General features: G+C 42.3%; 1 protein-coding gene across 1 annotated transcript in view; it reads right to left on the bottom strand.

Moving 5' to 3' along the window:
* The window catches only part of adgrb1a (adhesion G protein-coupled receptor B1a), a 162,462-nt gene extending 144,401 nt beyond the window's left edge, over nt 1–18,061 (bottom strand). Inside the window, exons 1-2 of the mRNA XM_071468900.1 lie at nt 17,733–18,061; nt 17,467–17,565 (exon numbers count right to left, since the gene is read on the bottom strand). The gene's annotated coding sequence lies outside the window, so the exon portion shown is untranslated. The remainder of the gene's footprint in view (nt 1–17,466; nt 17,566–17,732) is intronic.
* Between the last annotated feature and the right edge of the window lie 208 nt (nt 18,062–18,269).

The following is an 18,269-nucleotide window of genomic DNA, read 5'->3' as shown; positions in this document are numbered from 1 at the left end:
CATTCATGTTCTCAGAGCACTCTTTATTTGAATGGTAAAGATCAAACATTCAGGATTGAACTGAAAGCTGGGGACACTCAGTTTGTCTCTTCTGTTCATCAGAGGAGCGATCACCATCCATTCACCATCTGATTCTGACTCTCTTTACTTTGAACTCTTCCTGTTGCTAACCAGCCATACGTTTCATTTCTTCAGTTTTAGCTATGGATGTGATCTTTCAGTGGATCAGACTGAGGTGGCAAACAAGTCTACAATGTGGTCTGGCTGTCAACAACATAGAAGTTCCTGTCATTATCTTATCACAGTAAGTTACAGGCCTAAATACAAGAATACAATTATAATAACATCTTCTCACTAAAATCATATGGTTTGGCCCACCTGCAATACCTTCGCTGCCCACAAGTGGGCCCCAGCCCACAGGTTGGGAACCACTGCTCTAAATTATTATCACACTGAGAAATACATAGAAAACAAACTTTGACTGTGATGATGCAATATTTTCATCTCTAAAGTCTGAGGTTTACGATCCACATATTCCAAAATCACCAGAATGTTCCTGCTAACAAACTCCCTGCAGACGTGATGCCAGTTCTGGGCTAAAATGTTTTTGTTTTTTTTTTACTTCGTTTTCCTCGGGCTTACGTCGGTTTTTTGGCTGCGCCTGCACCGCTCAGCGACTTCTTTGCACCAAACGAACACGGCTGTGCTTCTATGGGAGGAGAGCCACCACTGAGGCTGTGATTATGCTGATTAGAAAGCGCTGGGCTATTCTAGTGCTCATTATGGCACGAAACTGCATTTGAGTTAAAAACCTGCTTAGACAACCTCTTATCAAAGGCACAAAGTCAAGTGTGGCCTCTTTCTGTTTGCGTCATTTTTTTTCCCCATCTCCTGCAGACTGAGGAAGATTACCAACAATATCATCCACATCAGTGTAATCCAGTGAGCCAGAGCTCTGCAGAAACGTCAATACTACTGCTCTATGAGCTGCTCACAACATCCTGTAGAGGATCTTTCCTGTGTAGTTCATTAAACACCTGTACTCAGAGCACAGCAGCAGGAACAATGCACGTGTTTCATCTGCAGTCTGAGGTTTGCTAAATGGGGCTGAAGCTTTGGCAGCATGACCTCATCAATGACTGAAATCTGCAGACAGTATCAGGAGTGGTCGGGGTGTAAAAGTAAATATTATTCAGGGTTTTTCTACAGATCAGACTTTAAAGATTTTACTGACTGACTCCAGGTCTAACAGTAAAATCCTCTGGACCGAGGATGCTGTCCTCCGGAGGAGTCCAGAGCTCCATCAAATCTGTCAGGACGACAGCAGGTATTTCCACTATTGATCATATTCCCACCATTGGTCAGCTGAACACCACGTGACTGAGTTGGAGTTTCTCCATTGGGTGTTGCTCTTTCAAAAAATAATTGGTGTAAACCGTTTCTATTAGTGGGGCGTTCACAGCCTGCAGTGTTGCCAACACAGCACATTTGTAGCTAACCAAACTAAGACCCCGTCTCGAGTCGCGCTTCAGGTCCATGTTGTGGTTTGCTTCACCTGAGCATGGTGAACACAAAGCACTCCAGATTTGCTTCAGCTTTTGTCGTTGTGTCGTTGTCCTGCCGTACACAGATCACAGACTTTTGAACTGGGACACTTGAACAACCATGAGGTTGGGGAGTAGGAGAAAGGACTGAAACCAGCTGACACTGGGCAGAATGCAAATAGCCTATGACACAGTCCAGCCGTATACTCAGCTTTGATCTGTGTGAGTCAAAATTTGCTGCTTATGCACATAGACGAATGTCCATCTAATCAGAAAGACCACAGAATGATCTGTTCTACTGTGATGCTGCAAACAAATGAAACACGTCCAAACATTTTTGAAACAAGTTCCCACATGTGAGGTCATTTTCAACTCCAGAGCTGAACCCTACTTGTCTTGTTTCCAAACCCATGCTCGCTCAAGACCAGAGAAGCTCAACCTGAACTGATCTGTTAGCTGCAGTTAATCACTCCAACCCGGACTGAATCTTTTAGATCTGAGTGGAGCCACGATTAAATGAAGGTGCAGAGCTGCTGCTGCACAGCGAAGGTAAAAGAAACACCCTCCATGATTTGGTTTGTCCTTCTGCTCAGGTCCAGCTGGACTCACACCTCTCCAGAATCCTGCTCACCTCACACACTGCTGGCACAGCGCAGACACCTTCATTAATCATTCACATCTTTTGATGAGACACCAGGATTTAATGTCAACTGACCTTGTGCATTTCTTCAAAAAATGCAACGAGCAAATCCCCAAACCCTGTTCTGGATCTGCAGCTAAAGGCTGTTTCATTTGTTTCTGTTGGATCAATATTTAGCAAATACTCATCTACGTTTGTTATATTAAAATGAGAGTTTACCAATATGCAGAGGAGGAGAACCACAGAGTTGAAATGAATTTGCTTTTAACTTAATTATTTTTCACAACTATAACCAGTCCTGCTGCACCAACATACATCAGCTGCCTGTTCGTTCCACCACTGACTGCAGATCTGGGGCCATGTGAATTCGTTTGAGGTGCCGTGGAACTTCAGGCCGTTGATGGAAATGAAATGTTTCTGTCTCCTTCCATCGCTGCCTTTAAAGGCGGTGAGAGCACCTTTAACTGGAACTGCAAAACTTTTTAAATTTTAGAAAAGCCTGGGGGACACGTCCCCCCATCCTCAGGGGAAATGACAGCCTTTAATGTGTCCACATAATTGACCGTTGTAGTGACCGCTGTAAATCAGCCATCAGAGCTCAAACCTCCCCACGTGTCCTACTTCTAGATACAATTAGGAAGCAGAGGAGAGTCTCCTCTCAGTTTGCAGTTTCACTTTCACTGTAAATCTGACACGACACAGGATTCTCACTATCGCTTTCTTTTCTGTCTTTGTTATCGCTCCATCTCTCCCTGCAGTTGCTGTCTATGCTGCACTTCTTTGAAGCGCCTGTGGGGTGTTGGTGTAATTCCTCAGCGCAAAAGTGAAAAAACATGACATGCCTTGAGGGCACAATTACCCGATACCAGCCACTATTACTGTGGTTCCTCTACAATCAATCCCTGAGGAAAGGGGCCGCAGAGCCCACACCACATCTCCCCACCCCCTCCACCCCCTGAGCAATGGATTTATGATATCCCACTCTCTTTACGGAGCCATCGGCCACATATACATAAACGACTCACACATAGCCTGTGAGCATTTCCCTTCACTGCAGCCATATGCTCATTTTTGCAATACACCATTAACTTGTTAGTTACCTGGATTTCACATATAACATTTTTTAAATTAGCTGTGTCCCAGTTCACTTGGAGGACGAGGTCAAGGAGGAGGCCACACGTTCATGGACCGAACGGACAATTTCCTACTTATCCTGTGTTTTATTTGCTGAGTCCTGTCTGTGGTTATGTTTAGACAGCTTCAGAGAAAAGCAGCAAATCTTTACATTTGAGAAGTATCAGCACTATTTTGTTATGTACTTTTAGACAGAAACACTTTTAGATAAATAAATGAAATATAAAATACTAATAATCTTAAAAACTTTATTTCTGGTGTAGGCCACAAATTCTTTGGCTGTGGAGACAAGTTGTGGGTGGGACCTTGGCCGCCGGCCTTCTTGGGTGTGTTGTGTTTGATGACCATGTGCTAATAACTGTGCACACACACTCATAAAGCAGCACAGACATTACTGCGCTGAATCTTTGAATTAGTGGATCGTGAGTGAAAAATGGAGTGGCTTGTGAGTGTTATTTTGAGAGACAGAATGAGTGTGTGTGTCCCTGGTGGCTGGCCACAGTGTACATGGCTGATTACACACAGTGACAGGCCTGCTTCATCACTGTACCCTGCGCCTGTGGCAGCTACCTGCTCCCCTCCCGTAGTCGCCACAGTTCAGCTTCTGCTGCATCTCCCACTGCAGAAACTTTCTGCTCCGCAGCCGAACAAAACAGACACTGCCATCCACGTTCTATTTCCACTGTGTAACTCTACATTAAAGTAATGGGCTGTGGCATTTTCATTTAAATTAATGTCTGTTTTGCTGCTCTCATATTGATGGAAATAAAAGTTTAGCCAGTTCATAAAAGTTTGAACACTGGCTCTTCTGAAGCAGTTTCTTGTGAGGTCTTTACTGAGAGAAATCACTGGGTGCACAGCAAGTGAGGCATGTTGTATTTCACATTTCTCTGGCAGAAGCAGAAGACTTGAGTAGTTAGCACGAGCAGCGGCTGAGCAGAAATTGAAAACAGTGCCAGCTGCAGAAATTCAAACTTCATCAACATTAGAGAAATCTAATCGGTTCTTCCAGCGCAGGCAGAGATAAAAGCTTTCAGAGGTTCCAGACAGGGCAGATGGTGGAGGGAGTGAAGTGAAAGGCCAACAGCAAAAATCATTTTCAACATGTTTAGTGTCTTCATTACACACCAGGGATGGGGAGGGGAAGGTGGGACAAGAGACACCTGATTTGGTATTTGCCTGTTGTCAGTTGTCAGTTTTTGCCCATTGCTCTCTCTCTGACTCTGGGCCAAAGTAAAACAATGGCTCTGTATCAAACACACTCCCAACTGGCATTCTGCCTGACAGAACGTCAGAGTATCTAAACTCCTGTGTGTGCTGCCTGAGGAGCTGACAGACCTGACGCTAGCTGAGGTTAACAGCCTGCTGACACTGCCTGTGTCAACATAACCTTCAAACCCTTTACAGCACCGCTCACAAAAGACGGATTCTCTCAACTGTAAACACAAAATGCTGATTTATCCACTCACAAAGCTGCCACGGCCCATTTCAAAGTGATTAACTAGCCAATCAGTGGTCATGCTAGTAAGACTAGAAATATTACCACACAGGCTTATTGAAATTTGGAAACTGCACAGGGTGGTGGAGGGTGTTATGTTGACACTCATGATAAAAACCCACAGGGAAATGTTCCTCAAGTCTCCCTCAGCTCTGTTGAGCTCTTTAGTCTGTTTTAGCTCATGATTTTTGTTCTCTGATCTGCTCTCAGTCACCTCATCTCTCGCAGCAGCAGGCAGCTGTTTTCAGAGAAAAACCTAAATAATGAACCGGCTCCACACCACTGGTGAACACAGAGGAGCATATACCTGGAGACCAAAAGGAGCATATACCAGGAGACCAAAAATACCTGGTACCTGATACCTGGTAAACAAACACGACTCCAAACTAGAGCTGATATTGCTCTGTATCTGCAGGAAGTGAAAACCGTTCGTAAAGTTTCCCACATGAAATTACAAGATGAGATGTAAGTTTTGCATTCACAGCTGCTGCCACCAAGTGGCCAAAAAACAAATAATACTGCTTTAAATGCTTTCTGTGCCAAACACAGCTGATTTTTATCAAGAGTGAAGAAGAATGAAGAGTTTGCAAAAAACAATTATCACATACTTAAACAAACAAACTGACTGTCCTGAGTTAAGTTCACGATTTACAGCAGAAAACATGAAATGCCAGCGCTGCTCCTAAATACAACACGATAAATTCTTTCAGCCAAGATGTGTGTGTGTGTGTGTGTGTGTATATATAAAAGGGAGATCTGAAATGAAATTAACTCTTTATACATCACCACAAAAATGTATCAATTATATTTTCAATAATTTTGTAATATATTTGATTGTTTCTCAGTGTCGCCCCACACACCCCGCTGCCTGGCAAACATCTGGCCTCACCCCAGCCAGAGGCAAGACGCTGAGCCAAAGTCACCTTTGTGACCTTTTCACTGACAGCGACAACACTTACTTATTACTCACATACTGTAGTTCATGTGCATCACACCAATGAGTCGACACAAATACAAACTGTAAACAGGTTGTTAATATTACGACCCACTTTAAGCCACTGGGTCATAAAACACAGCCTTGTTATTTGTCTCAATAAGTTTATGCGTGGGGGTGCCATTGTAACTCCAGTAGATACAGACAGTGTTTGTGTGTCTGGCAAAAACCATACTGGCCAATCAAATCCATGCAAGCCACATTTCTGGTAGATGACAATAAGTGCAATTCCATCCACCTGTGTTTATATGCATATTCAAAATCTGAGTTTTAGTATACTGATAAAGGAGAAATGCACCAAAGTGTAACAGAAACAGATTTAGTGAAAAAAAAAAAAAAAAATCAAAATCAAAAAATCAAGACTTGATGGTGTAGTCTGCAGCAACTTCAACTGCACTGAGGAGAAAAAATGAATCAGTGAAAACTTCCAATCTTTATGGAGTGATGAGGAGACTGGAATATTCCTTCAATTAGTGCATCAAACATCTTGTTGGGTCCTGTTCCTCTATAATGGTTTAATGGCACCACCAACTGTTTATAGTGATGCACCCAACTTACATTCACATGCAGCAGAGGTTGAAAACACCAGGTATGTTTTTTCTCTTACCTGTGTTTATACGGTGAATGTTTTTTATGTGCCATCTGTAGGTAGAGTCTACTTTATGTATGGATGTACATGATTCTTCATGATTTTTTTATTCATTTTTATTTTTTTATTGAGTTTTAGCTCATAAATACCTGCACAAACAAATTATATAAATAGTAGGAGGGTAAGTGCCTCAATAAAAAAAGGTAAAGTTACAACAACATAAAGGTGAAGGTTGAAGCTATGTTTTTTTTTTACACCTAACTTTAGGCTTGGGATATTCAATAATATTGAATATCACGATATTTTCCACAGTATGCAGTATTTTTAATGATATCAAGAGAAAAAAAAATTAAAACATAAAATGCAACACTATAATTGTGACTGTATAAAAAGACTGCCAAAATATATCATATATCACGATATTTGGATGTTTGTTTGGAAAATGCCCAAGCCCACCTCACTTATCAGTGTCTGTGGCGCTAACAGCCACAGACTCTGAGCAGTGACAGAGGCTATCACTGTCTGAGGATGCAGACTGACCCACACCATCCATCACTGAGAGGAGAGAAGAGGATGAAAGGACAAGATAGGACGATGGGAGAGTGGAGTTAAAACATTGAGCACAGAAGATGAAATTTAAGAAGCGACCACATGTGAAGATGAGAGGAGAGATGATGAAAGCGAGGGAGAGCTGGATTGAGTAGAATAGATTTGAGAGAAAAACAGGGCCGACAGGGAGTGGAGGAGAGGACAGAAGAAGTGAGAAAAGGGAACAGACAGGAGGAGAGATATTTGTGAGGAGAGGCTTTAAAAGGAGGGTGGGAAGTGATGTAGATGAAAAAAATAAAAGGAGAGAATATATCATTTTAAAGTAGATGAAAAAATGAAATATGAGTGGTCAGTATTTGGTGGAAGAGGACAAAAATGGAGATCTTTCAAACTGCACCTGCTTGTTTTCTTAATTTTCTTTCTTTTCCTACCGTTAGCTCCACATGAAGGAGCATAACAGCAAATTAACAAGTGCACAAGTAGACAAAATATGCCGAGCTCAGTATCCAGCTGCAATGTCCTCTAAGTGGAGAAAACAACATTGCAGATGTAATGAGGTGGAACGTGGAGGGGTCACATATAAATGCTTCACTTCAGCAGAGTTGTTGTACAACACAGCTGACAACGGCAGATTGGAAAGTCAGCGCTTTAGGGCCACATGCTTTCTTTTTGGCGACACAAAAAGTTTAAGACGTTTGTCTAACAGAAGATAAACTGCCAGCAGATGCATCGTGGGTTTATGGAGCTCTGTTAGGGAGGAATTATGACAGCGGCAGTGATAACTAGGCCCTGGTAAACATCTGTTTTGGGAGAGTCTGAATGCAAGAGAAGCACAATAAACATGGCCTAGATTAGCTACGACAGTGAAGCAGCACAACTGATCATACACATCTCACACACACACACACCACACACAACCTCAGACCTCACTTGAAACATACTCTAACTTAAAACTTAACTTGAAATACACTCTGAACACACAGAGATTTCAGACTTGAATGACATGAATTACACTTATAGAGACTTGACTTGAAAAAGACTCAAGGCCTTACTTTAAGAAAATTCATACTCTGATGGACCTGAATTTTCCCTTTAAAAGTCCCATATTTTACACTTTTCCAGTGTTTTATTTGAAGTGTTGATCTCCATCAGAAGACATATTTGTGGTTTTAAGAACCAAAAACCATCTCAGCATAGTTTTACATCTCCTCTCTCAGACTTCCCTCTGGAGCTCTAGTGACAACAGGTCAGTGAGCCAATCAGAAGAGAGGCTCTGAACCACTCTTCTGATTGGCTGACTGTTTTCTGTGTGATTGAATAAAAACAAAACAGATTTCTGATAAACAGTGAGAGAGACCAAATCCTGCAAGGTTGGATGGTGGGTCCAGGTGGGCTTGGGGCATGACTGAGAGCAGTGACTGCTTTGTTGTGACATCACAAAGTTCCAGAAGTCCTGACGGCTGGTTTTAAGACTCAGTTTCTGAACACAGGCTGTGTGCATTTCTCTGTGGACCAAGGCTTTGATTCTTTCACAGTATTAATATAGAACCTGCTGTATAATCAGAAACACGTGGACATCGACCTTTATATGGGGCCTTTAAGGACCTGAGATTTGACTTGAGTCCAATTTGAGATGTACTTTGACTGACTGGATTTCAAGCAAAAAACTCTTGTAAAAAGATGGCATTGGCTTGTTCTCTTCTCCTCTGCTTTAGAAGTCCTAAGGAGGGCATGGTGAGGCAGGCTTTAGTGCAGGTAAAATTACAGCGTAAAAAGATCTCTGATCAAACATCTGATGTTACAGTGTGACATATATCAGCCCTACCCTGGAAACTCTTGTGGAAAATGTTTATAAAAAGATTTTGAAAAATTGCACAAACTTAGGTCAGAATATCAGAAGTTGCTCACCTTTAAATTGGTATCAGCCCCATGCATCAACAAATAGACGCAGTAGGGTCCAAAAGTCTACGACCACTTTCCTATTCTCCACAAGTGGTCTCAGACTTTTGTATATATCAATATACTTTGCAATATCAACATGAAGAACAAAAGCAGCGGTGAAGTGGATCCCACATCTGGAGAAGTGTGCTGTGCAGTGGGGAGAGTGGTAATAACCATGATTAGTTCCAGTGTTGATGGCTGCTTATGGAGCTTCCAGGGGAGAGTTGAACAGAGATGGAAATCAGGGCTCAGCTACGGATGATTATCTAGCCACTCCAGATCAAAGATTTCCCTTGGTCTCATCACAGAGGATAAAGAAAAGATCATTTCAACCTGCACCATAAAACTACCTGTGTCTGTTTTATTGAGCTACTCTGAACTGAGCAGCATTCACACAAGCAGGCATCAAGCAGAGGCAGCGTGCATCTGCATATGTGCAGACTGAGGCACATATGGTTATCACTATATGTGGCCACACATACTCAAACACAGAGACGATATATTTAACAAAATGCTTCTGAAAATGGTCATTAGACTATGCATTGAGCTATGATTACTTAATGAAATAATTAATGAAGTGCCAGGAGTTTAAAAAGTGAAAAAAATGACAGCATAATGTGTTCATAAGAACTCATATTTTCAGCCAAGAGGAGGGTCACGACACTACTGTGAAAGCTGTGGAGGAAGCAGAGGGAACCATCTGTGATTTCGCAAGCAAGGTGTCTATGTACAGTATGTGCGTGGGGGGGGAAATGCCATGAACATGCCTACGTGCATGTGACTAATTTCTGTGGCATTTCTTCAACTCTCAGCTTGTCAGAGTGGAAGAACTGGTATGGTGGTGAAGAGAAGTTGGGCTTCATTTGAGATTTAGTATTTGTCTTTCAACACAGTATACCTCAGCTGTGAGGAGAGGAAATACCTGTGGCTCTGTGCCAGCAGAGGTTTCACAGATTTTATTTCCTCTTGCATGATCAAACCAGACTTTGTTTAGCGTCTCAGCACGGTAAAGAAAAAAATACACAAGAAGAATTTCCTCATGGTTTTATACCCCTGCCAAGCCGTCAAGTTGCAGGACATATGGTCATACTTCTGTTTCTGAGTTATGACATTGAATAATGGCTGTGTACAGACTGTATATAGAGACAGACGTAGTCTCCATCAGGTTTCTGAAGAGTTTTGAAGCTCAGAGTGGGCTGCTCCACTGTCGCCATCTTAGTAGTGCCTGACTCCACCTAACTCCCAGTTAATCCAAAAATGAGCAAAGAGGTGGGGCGTGTGTGGAGCCAAGACTTCAGTTCACGCCAGTTTCTGGCAAACGCCTGCCACTCAAAGCAGCTATGGAGACCAGATCAGTTTTTGTACCAGGCTGTAAACATGTTTATTTCTGCTGTAAAGTTGGACATTATAACATAAGAGTCTATAGGGACTGACTACTGTTGGAGCCAGACTCTAGTGGTCATTAGAGGAAATGCAGCTTTTAGCTCTTTCACATCAGCTTCCTTTTTCAGTCCCCCAGGTTGCTGCTTGATAGTTGCCTGTTTTTCTGCAGAACATCATGATGTCACAGAGATCTGAAAAGACAGGCAGCCTAAAAAAGAACAGGAGAGTGACAATTAAGTAGAAGGCCTGGAATTTAGACTACTTGAACATTTTTCCAGGCTTCAGGTCCGTCATTATTTTCAATCACTAGAAGTGCAGAGACCTTGCATCATATAATTTGCCACATCACAAATGCAGACAAATGCTGTATCTATTGTAACTCCTGCCTAGTTACCTGCTCTTTGGTTACATCTAAAAACAGCACCTACACTGTGAAGTGAGAGGACAGTTAAACAAAAGCTGTACCTCTGGTTCTTGTTTCTATTTTTCAAAACTGGGTTCAAATACTATGCTGCATACGAATAGAATGAGTTCCAAAAACTATGAAGTTATATCCTCCTACGTCACTGGAACATTTTATATATTTGCTATCACACTAGTACAGGCTTTTCTTTTTGAGCAACACTTAATGTAAGAATAAAATCAAAAGGACAGGGCCATCACAGTGTGGAATCAATGTTCAATGAAGTAATATTCATTGATGACAAGCAATGACTTCAGCAGACAAATGCGTCACTGAAGGTGTTAAATATTCTTTGATCTTTGCTCTGTCATATTTTGTGTGATATGTACTGGATGTACATATGCATAAACAGGCATCAGTCACATGGTTTAAGCCTTTTGATTCTGGGTCTTTTTTCATCAGAGGCTTCCAGGGGAGCAGACCGAGGCGTGAAGGTGTTTCCTCTGCTTCTCTCACACACTTGCTAACATCAAGATAAAAATAGCAAATAGAGAAGAGAATCCTGCTAATTGAAACCTTGACTCATAGCAAAGCAGCTCACATCCTATGGGCTTCCAAAGCCAGATTCCTTTACTGATATTTTTGCCATTAAAAAAATGTATATACATCTACTGTATACAGTGCATGCATTTGGAAGACTTTCAGACCCCATTTGTATATCTTTCCCTAATTTTAAACCAACATTAAATTGATGTTTTTGGTACATGGGGGCAGCAGAACAAGCAAAAAACATTAGTTGTTGTGGTGAACTTGCTAGTCATGTTGCATAACAACAGTTGCCTTGTCGTACTGTACATCCAGCATACACAGAGCAACAGTATTATCCATTTGTCCACCTGATGAATGTAAGTCTCTCAGCTCTGTTTTTGGTCTCCTGGACTCCTGTGGTTGGTCGTGTTTATAGAGCTTATTCAACTCAGGTCAAGTCAAAGAGGCTTCTTTGACATGACCAGAACAAAATACTGCATTGTCAAAGCACACTGCACAAGGCAGTATCAGCAGGGAAAAGCACATTTAAACAACAAAATGTGTTAACAACAAAACCACAAACTACAGCTCAACAACAACAACAACAACAACATATATATGTGAAAACACACACACACATACATATATATGTATATATATATATATATATATATATATATATATACATATATATATATACACATATATATATATATATACACATACATACACACACATACATTACACATACATTACACACACACACACACACACACACACACACACACACATATATAAATATATACATATATACACACACATATATTATCGCTGTAAATGGCTGAAAACACTGAAAACAGCTGCTGCTGGAACCAAGGTCAGGCTGTAAAACATTTTAGCTTAAAGGCACAAGAACACTAATTGGAACAGTGGTAAACAGCATCCATATTATCCTAACCAAACCCGAACCACAGCAGCTGCACATCAGAAAAATCAGAAGAATTTTTCGTATATCTGTTTATATGAACTATGCTTTTAATAGACAGTTGACAATAGAGTGACAGATAAAGGCAGAAAAAGGGACAGAGGGAACCTTATGCCACAAAGGTCCTTAAACCATGAAAGATGGGGCCACGTTTTATGCCGCAGGGATGTGGACCATCTGGGAACCAAGACACCCCAGAAACCCCAGGAAACTTTTTCCTTCGAAACTCAGGTATAACTGTTGCAGTTGCTGTTGTCAAATTTGGTAATGGTCTGGCTCATGTCAAGGACTGTCATGTAGTGTGATTGGATAGTTTGTTGCCAAGGTGAAAATTGCCACTCGTAAGAAAGTGAGAAAACATTCATTCTAAACTAAATTATTCATTTTACTTCTATTTATTTCTCTGCTCAGTCATGAATGAAACGACAGTAGCCTTGTGCGAGCCAGCAGTGTGGAAGGGACTACATGATCACTTAATCATTGCTGTTGCTAAGCTTTAAAGGTAGGGCAAGGTGCTACATGGTGCTTTTTGTCTGGAGACAACTGTCGAGAGAGCAGCCGAGCAGAAACTCATCTTAACGCTGGCTGGTTGACAAAGGTATTTATAAGCATTAAAATACAGATCCTGCATAGCTTGAACCCTCGCGATCACACTTCACATACTGTGTCCACCAGCATCACTGCAGAGGTGGCCAACTTTTCTTTCATCCCATGTCACGACTGTGAATGTGTTTGTTAAAAGGCTGTAATGCACAATAAAGAGACCTCAACTATTACCCTTCCCAAACATACAAGGATTGAGCCACCCCCTGAAACTATTTCTGACCCATTACTAAACTCCTTCTACAGGACAAACTATGGTGTCCCAGTCAGTGATCTGCTGGTGAGAAGAAAACAGCACCATACACCATTCATTCATTAGCCTACTGCTTATCCTATTAGGGTCGGGGGGGTGTAGCCAATCTAGCTGACACTGGGCAGGGGTGGGGTACACCCTGGACAGGTCACCAGAGTATCACAGGGCTGACATGTAGAGACAAACAACCACTCATCTACTCATACTCATATTGACACCTAGAGTTACCAGCTAAGCCAGAACCCTCCTGCTGTGTCAACCCAGTAGTCAGACAATACAGATGTTGAACAATTTGGAAAAATGCAGAATTACATCAAATGAAATTCAACAACTTTTTTGTACATGTAATGGCAATGTTTTAGTTTTTTTCCACTTTCTACTATATGTATGCAAGGTAAATAGGGTACCTTAACACTTTGTTAAGGTAAAGGAATGCCCATGTCCATGTTTAAAAGAATCCTAAATTTACTGTTGGTAAGAAGCCACAAACCAACCACTGTTTCCTGTGTCACTTTATGAAGACATCCACCTACTCAAACTTCCTTTGAGGCTATATAGAGTACATCATACTACTTTTACATATGTCTTCACAGTCAAAAGTTACATTTACAAAGCCACTTTAGACCCAACTAAATTCAACATAGGTTGTAACCTTTTTCTCACTTTCACACTTATACACTGATGGAACAGCCATCAGGTGGATGATTGGTGTTTGCTGGGGAAGTCACCACTAATTCAAAAAGTGAAAATTTCCAAACAATTTGTTGCTGAATTTCATCATGGCTACTCTGCACGTTTGCGTCAGCGCCTTCATCCGGTCACATCGTCACCGGACATGAGTTACATCCCTGACATGAGTAATCATTCAAAGCTGAACAGCCACTCAGAGCCGAGCATGAGGGCCGAGGTGTGAATGTAGCCACTGAGGCTCTTTGTGGTGATGCTCTGTGGCTGTTACATGATTGTCAGCCTAAGTTCCTGTCTAACTCCACACATTGGCCAAGCCTCATTAAGCACCCTTCCCAAGCTCCTCGTTTAGTCTCTAATTAGGGGAGCCAATGGTTTTGCAGGATCTGGTCAACCTCCAAGTTGCTCCAAGCAAAGATGCTCTCCCCACAGTACTGTTGAGAAGCCATTAGGAGCTTTCAGGACATGGGATATTGGCATGTTCACCTTTAAAGTGCCTGTGTTTCAAAAGTGTGTGTGTCTGTGTGTGTGTGTGTGTGTGTGTGTGTGTGTGTGTGTGTGTGAGACTAACCTGTCTGTGCTGACTGATTGCTGTGCATTTAGTCCAGAGCATGGTGGGTGTCACACACAAAGCGATCTGTGCAGCTCAGAGGCAGCAGAATAGCACTGTCTGTCTATGTCACGCAGCCCTGTGTCTACAGCCCCCCTCTATCTCGCCTTTAATCCATCTTCTATCATACCACTGACTGTCTCCTCGTCACTCATCTATTCATCTCCAGCTCTTTCAATGACTGCCTCTGTCCCCCCCACCCCCACCGTCTCCTCTTCTTCCCTCTGATGTCACAAATTCAGATATGAGGTTCTCTGATAGCTCACAGCCTCGGACACTGCAGCCTTGTTTGGAACGGAGTGATCAGAGGATGAGAAGATGGGAGGAAGGGGAGCGAATCGACACGGCACGGGTATTTTCCCAAGTAGTGGGAGGATGCAAGATGCAGAAACAAAGGAGGACATCTAGGTTAAAAAACATGCATGAATGCCTCTGAAAAGGCCTGGGTTGTCTCATCCCTGTGACTCTGAGCCAGCCGTTCCTGTCAGGCCACTACTGTGGAGTCTGTTTCTGTGATCTGCTCTCTTTCTCGGGGATAAAACAGTTGACTGCTAATATTTATACCTGGGGCTGAGTGGACAGATCCTGAACCTGGTACTGTCCCAGTGTCGCATGTGCTGTCATAGAAGTGGACTAGTCCTGTGCATATGTGATTTTAGTGGCACTGTGACAAAAACGTACTTTTCTCACAACAAAATGCCACAAACATCGGTGGCAAGTTTAGGCAGCAATGTGATTTCTTTTGTGGTTTTGTGTGATCAGTGTAACACACAGGATGCTGATTAATCATCTGCAGGAGTTTGAATTGAACTTTTTTTATATTAATGAGAGGTCAAAAATAGGTTCAACCCACTGGCTACAACCAAGATCCTTTTGGGAATGCAAACAATCTTCTGTTGTTTTTTTTAGCACAACACAAGCCGCAGCAACATGGGTTAAAGGGAGTTAGGCAGGGTTTTATATGATGGCTGTGCCATGCAGAATGGTGGAGTTGGACTTGTGTGTCGCTGCTAGGAAGATGTATCATTAAAGGAAAGAAAAGGGTTGGGTTTAACAGAACAACACACAGAGGGACACTTAGCATAAACGTGGCGAGGGTGCTTTGAATATAATTTGACCTTTAAATGTCGAATGTATTCCTGCCTCTGAATAAATGTGCAACATTGGGCTGCTTTAGAAAGCTGCAAACCCAAAAGAATTTCATTAATCTTGGTTCTGTAGGAGGTTTCATTACATTGTGATCTTTTTTTTTTCATTGGGATTTTAAACAACTTTTTTAAATCAACTATTGATTTGAGTCTAGGACTTTTGGTGTTGGCCCTCAAAATAATATAAGAGCCAAATCTGACATCTGAAGTTTGCTTCTCCTTTATTGGCGGTAAACAAGAAGGTGAAGAAGAGTGCATTCATCAAAACAGATTCACACTTTTTCATTTTTAGCTCCGTCCTCCAGCAAGAAAGCCAACCATGTAAATCAACACTGTCCAGTTTAGCTGAAGCTAAATGGAAATTTAACCTGTCTTAACCAAGGGATGAGGTTATGTGTTTTTATAGCGCCCCCACTAGTATGATCTGGGAACTTCAAAAATGTCTGAGCTTGGACTAAATTATTAGACATTAAAAAACCTGACCATGGAAATGTGACAGCATCAACCATGTCTGCCTCTGCTTTTTCTTCATCATTTTGTGTGTGCACATACAGCACACCCACAGACTGGACATGACTGAGTCTTACTGCAGCAAGGAGAGCTGAGCTGAGGAGGGAGGATCCTTGTGCCAGAAGGGGACAGTGAACGACAACCCATTTTGTGGCGAATAAGGCAATTGGCCATCGATGAGAGAAGCCAGGCTGGACTGAAAGTGCGCCACAGCAATGGGCTCAGAGCGTCCATCTGCCTACTCCACTGCAAAGCAATCAGCTACGTGCCTCTGGTTTCTCCCCCATGTGTCACTGGGCATGATTTCACCCTGTCTGATCACCATGTATGTGGCCATGACTTGAGCACATTCTTCATGCATTTCAGCAGGTAAAAAAGACAAAACAAAAAAACATGCAGGATTTCTTTAAAGATGACTAATCATTATATCGAGCTTTAAAGTTTGCTCAAGGTCTAAAATTTAAAGGTTGTGTGGTCAAAGGGGGGCAGTAAAAGATGCAGCAGAATGCTATTTTCTAACTCTATCTTCGTCTTCCACCACCTCAGACTATTATCAAAATACTAATAAGTCTACGAAAATTATCTACATTCTAGTTCTTCCAAATGTGACACACTCCCAGAAGTCATGCACCAGGTTTGCCAGGATCCGCGCCGCGTTTTCTTGGATGGAGAGCCCAAACACCAAACTCTACTTCAAAAACCCTGCATTTAAATGCAGCTTTGCTCACGGTAAAAGCCACACACTGCTTTGAAAAGGCGATCCCGCGACCTGCTTATCAGCCTGGTATTTTCTAAAATCGCCTCACCTGTGGAGGCTAAAAATACAACATTTTAACTGAAATGACAGCTTCACAAATGGGTGTGTGGCAGCAATTAAAAAAAAAAGTTCAATTCTAAAATACATAATTACTGAATCAAATTCTACAAGGTGCGTTTAATATATACCGATTTAAAGAGTTGTGCTTACTCATCCTCACAGTGTCTTAAATGATGCTCCAGATAGTATTAAACCTTTGCGAATGAGCAAAAATCCATTAAATCCAATGATAAGTGAATGAAGTTAAGCGGCACTGAATCCCCAGAGAGCCGTGCCTCGCTCCGTCCTCACGGGCTGACTCGCTGATCCAGACGGCTGTCCACCAGCGGCGCGACCCCCCAGCACAGACCGGCTGGGTGTGTGAGGGACGTGAACATAACTCTCACCCAACCTGACTAAAAGGAGATCACTTAACAAAACAGCCTGAATACATCCAGGTCATTTCCTAACTTGATGTCACTCTTTTCTTTTTTTGCGAATTACGCCCCAAACCAGCCAGAAACAGTGAGAAGATCGACAGGAATCTCACCAAAACAAGCCGCGGAGGAAACACAGAACAAGCTGTGGTGATGACATGTGTGCAGTAAACTTGGAGGCGAGCCGGGAAGGTTAATAAGAGGGGATATAAATGATCTGAAAAAGGAATTTACCTTGAGTGAGTTAGCCGTCCCTTTGATGCATACTGTCAGTGGTCAAAACTCGGTGCATTCACAGGGCAGTCACCAATTCCAAAAGCCCGGGGATAAGGCCTAGAATAAGTCCACAAAACGCATTATTATAAGCGGAAACTTCGTCTGATATTAAGCAGAATAAACGCGATAAAGAAGAGGGGAAACTCAGAGAGTTAGTCCGTTAGTTCCGACTGTGCTTCCAGTGCGTAAAACAGGTTGAAAAAATCCCGAGTGGATTCACTCACTGTTCTTTTCTTACATTGTTCCAACATGAAACGTCCTCACGTCCTCTTTAACATGTGAAGGGAAAAAAATCTTTTTTTTTTTTTAAATAGTTGTTGTTTTTGTAATTATTCCACAAATGTTGAAACAGCCTACGTCTCAAAAAGGAAAAGAAAAAAAAAAGTTGTCCAGCTGTGAAATCCCTCCGTGTTCAGGTGACACAGCGTGGGGATTTCACGGGGCGGCGGATCAGAGAGGGCTCGCGCGACTCTGTGGCTCTGTGGACGCGTGGTCTCCGGATCGCTCAGTGTCCGCGCGCAGCTACAGCCGAGTCCTTATTTGGAAGCGCGGGGCTCGCGCTGCTGTCAAGAGAGTCGAGTTACAAAATGACTTCCGGCCAAATCTTTCAAAATAAAAACTCTAATGGTGGTGGTGGGGGGGACGACGACGACGACGACGACATCATGCAGGTCATACTGTGAGCAACAGTGCATGCAAGTTCAAAAACGCCACATCAATTTTTCTATTATATTTCTGGTTGTGTTCTATGGAATTTGTAA

This window comes from Trachinotus anak, unplaced genomic scaffold, assembly GCF_046630095.1.
Source record: "Trachinotus anak isolate AG129_WGS33_773 ecotype Australia unplaced genomic scaffold, CSIRO_AGI_Tana_v1 ptg000032l, whole genome shotgun sequence".
Lineage (NCBI taxonomy): Eukaryota > Metazoa > Chordata > Actinopteri > Carangiformes > Carangidae > Trachinotus > Trachinotus anak.
Note: the sequence above shows the minus strand (reverse complement) of the source record. Positions and strands in the feature narration are given on the sequence as shown.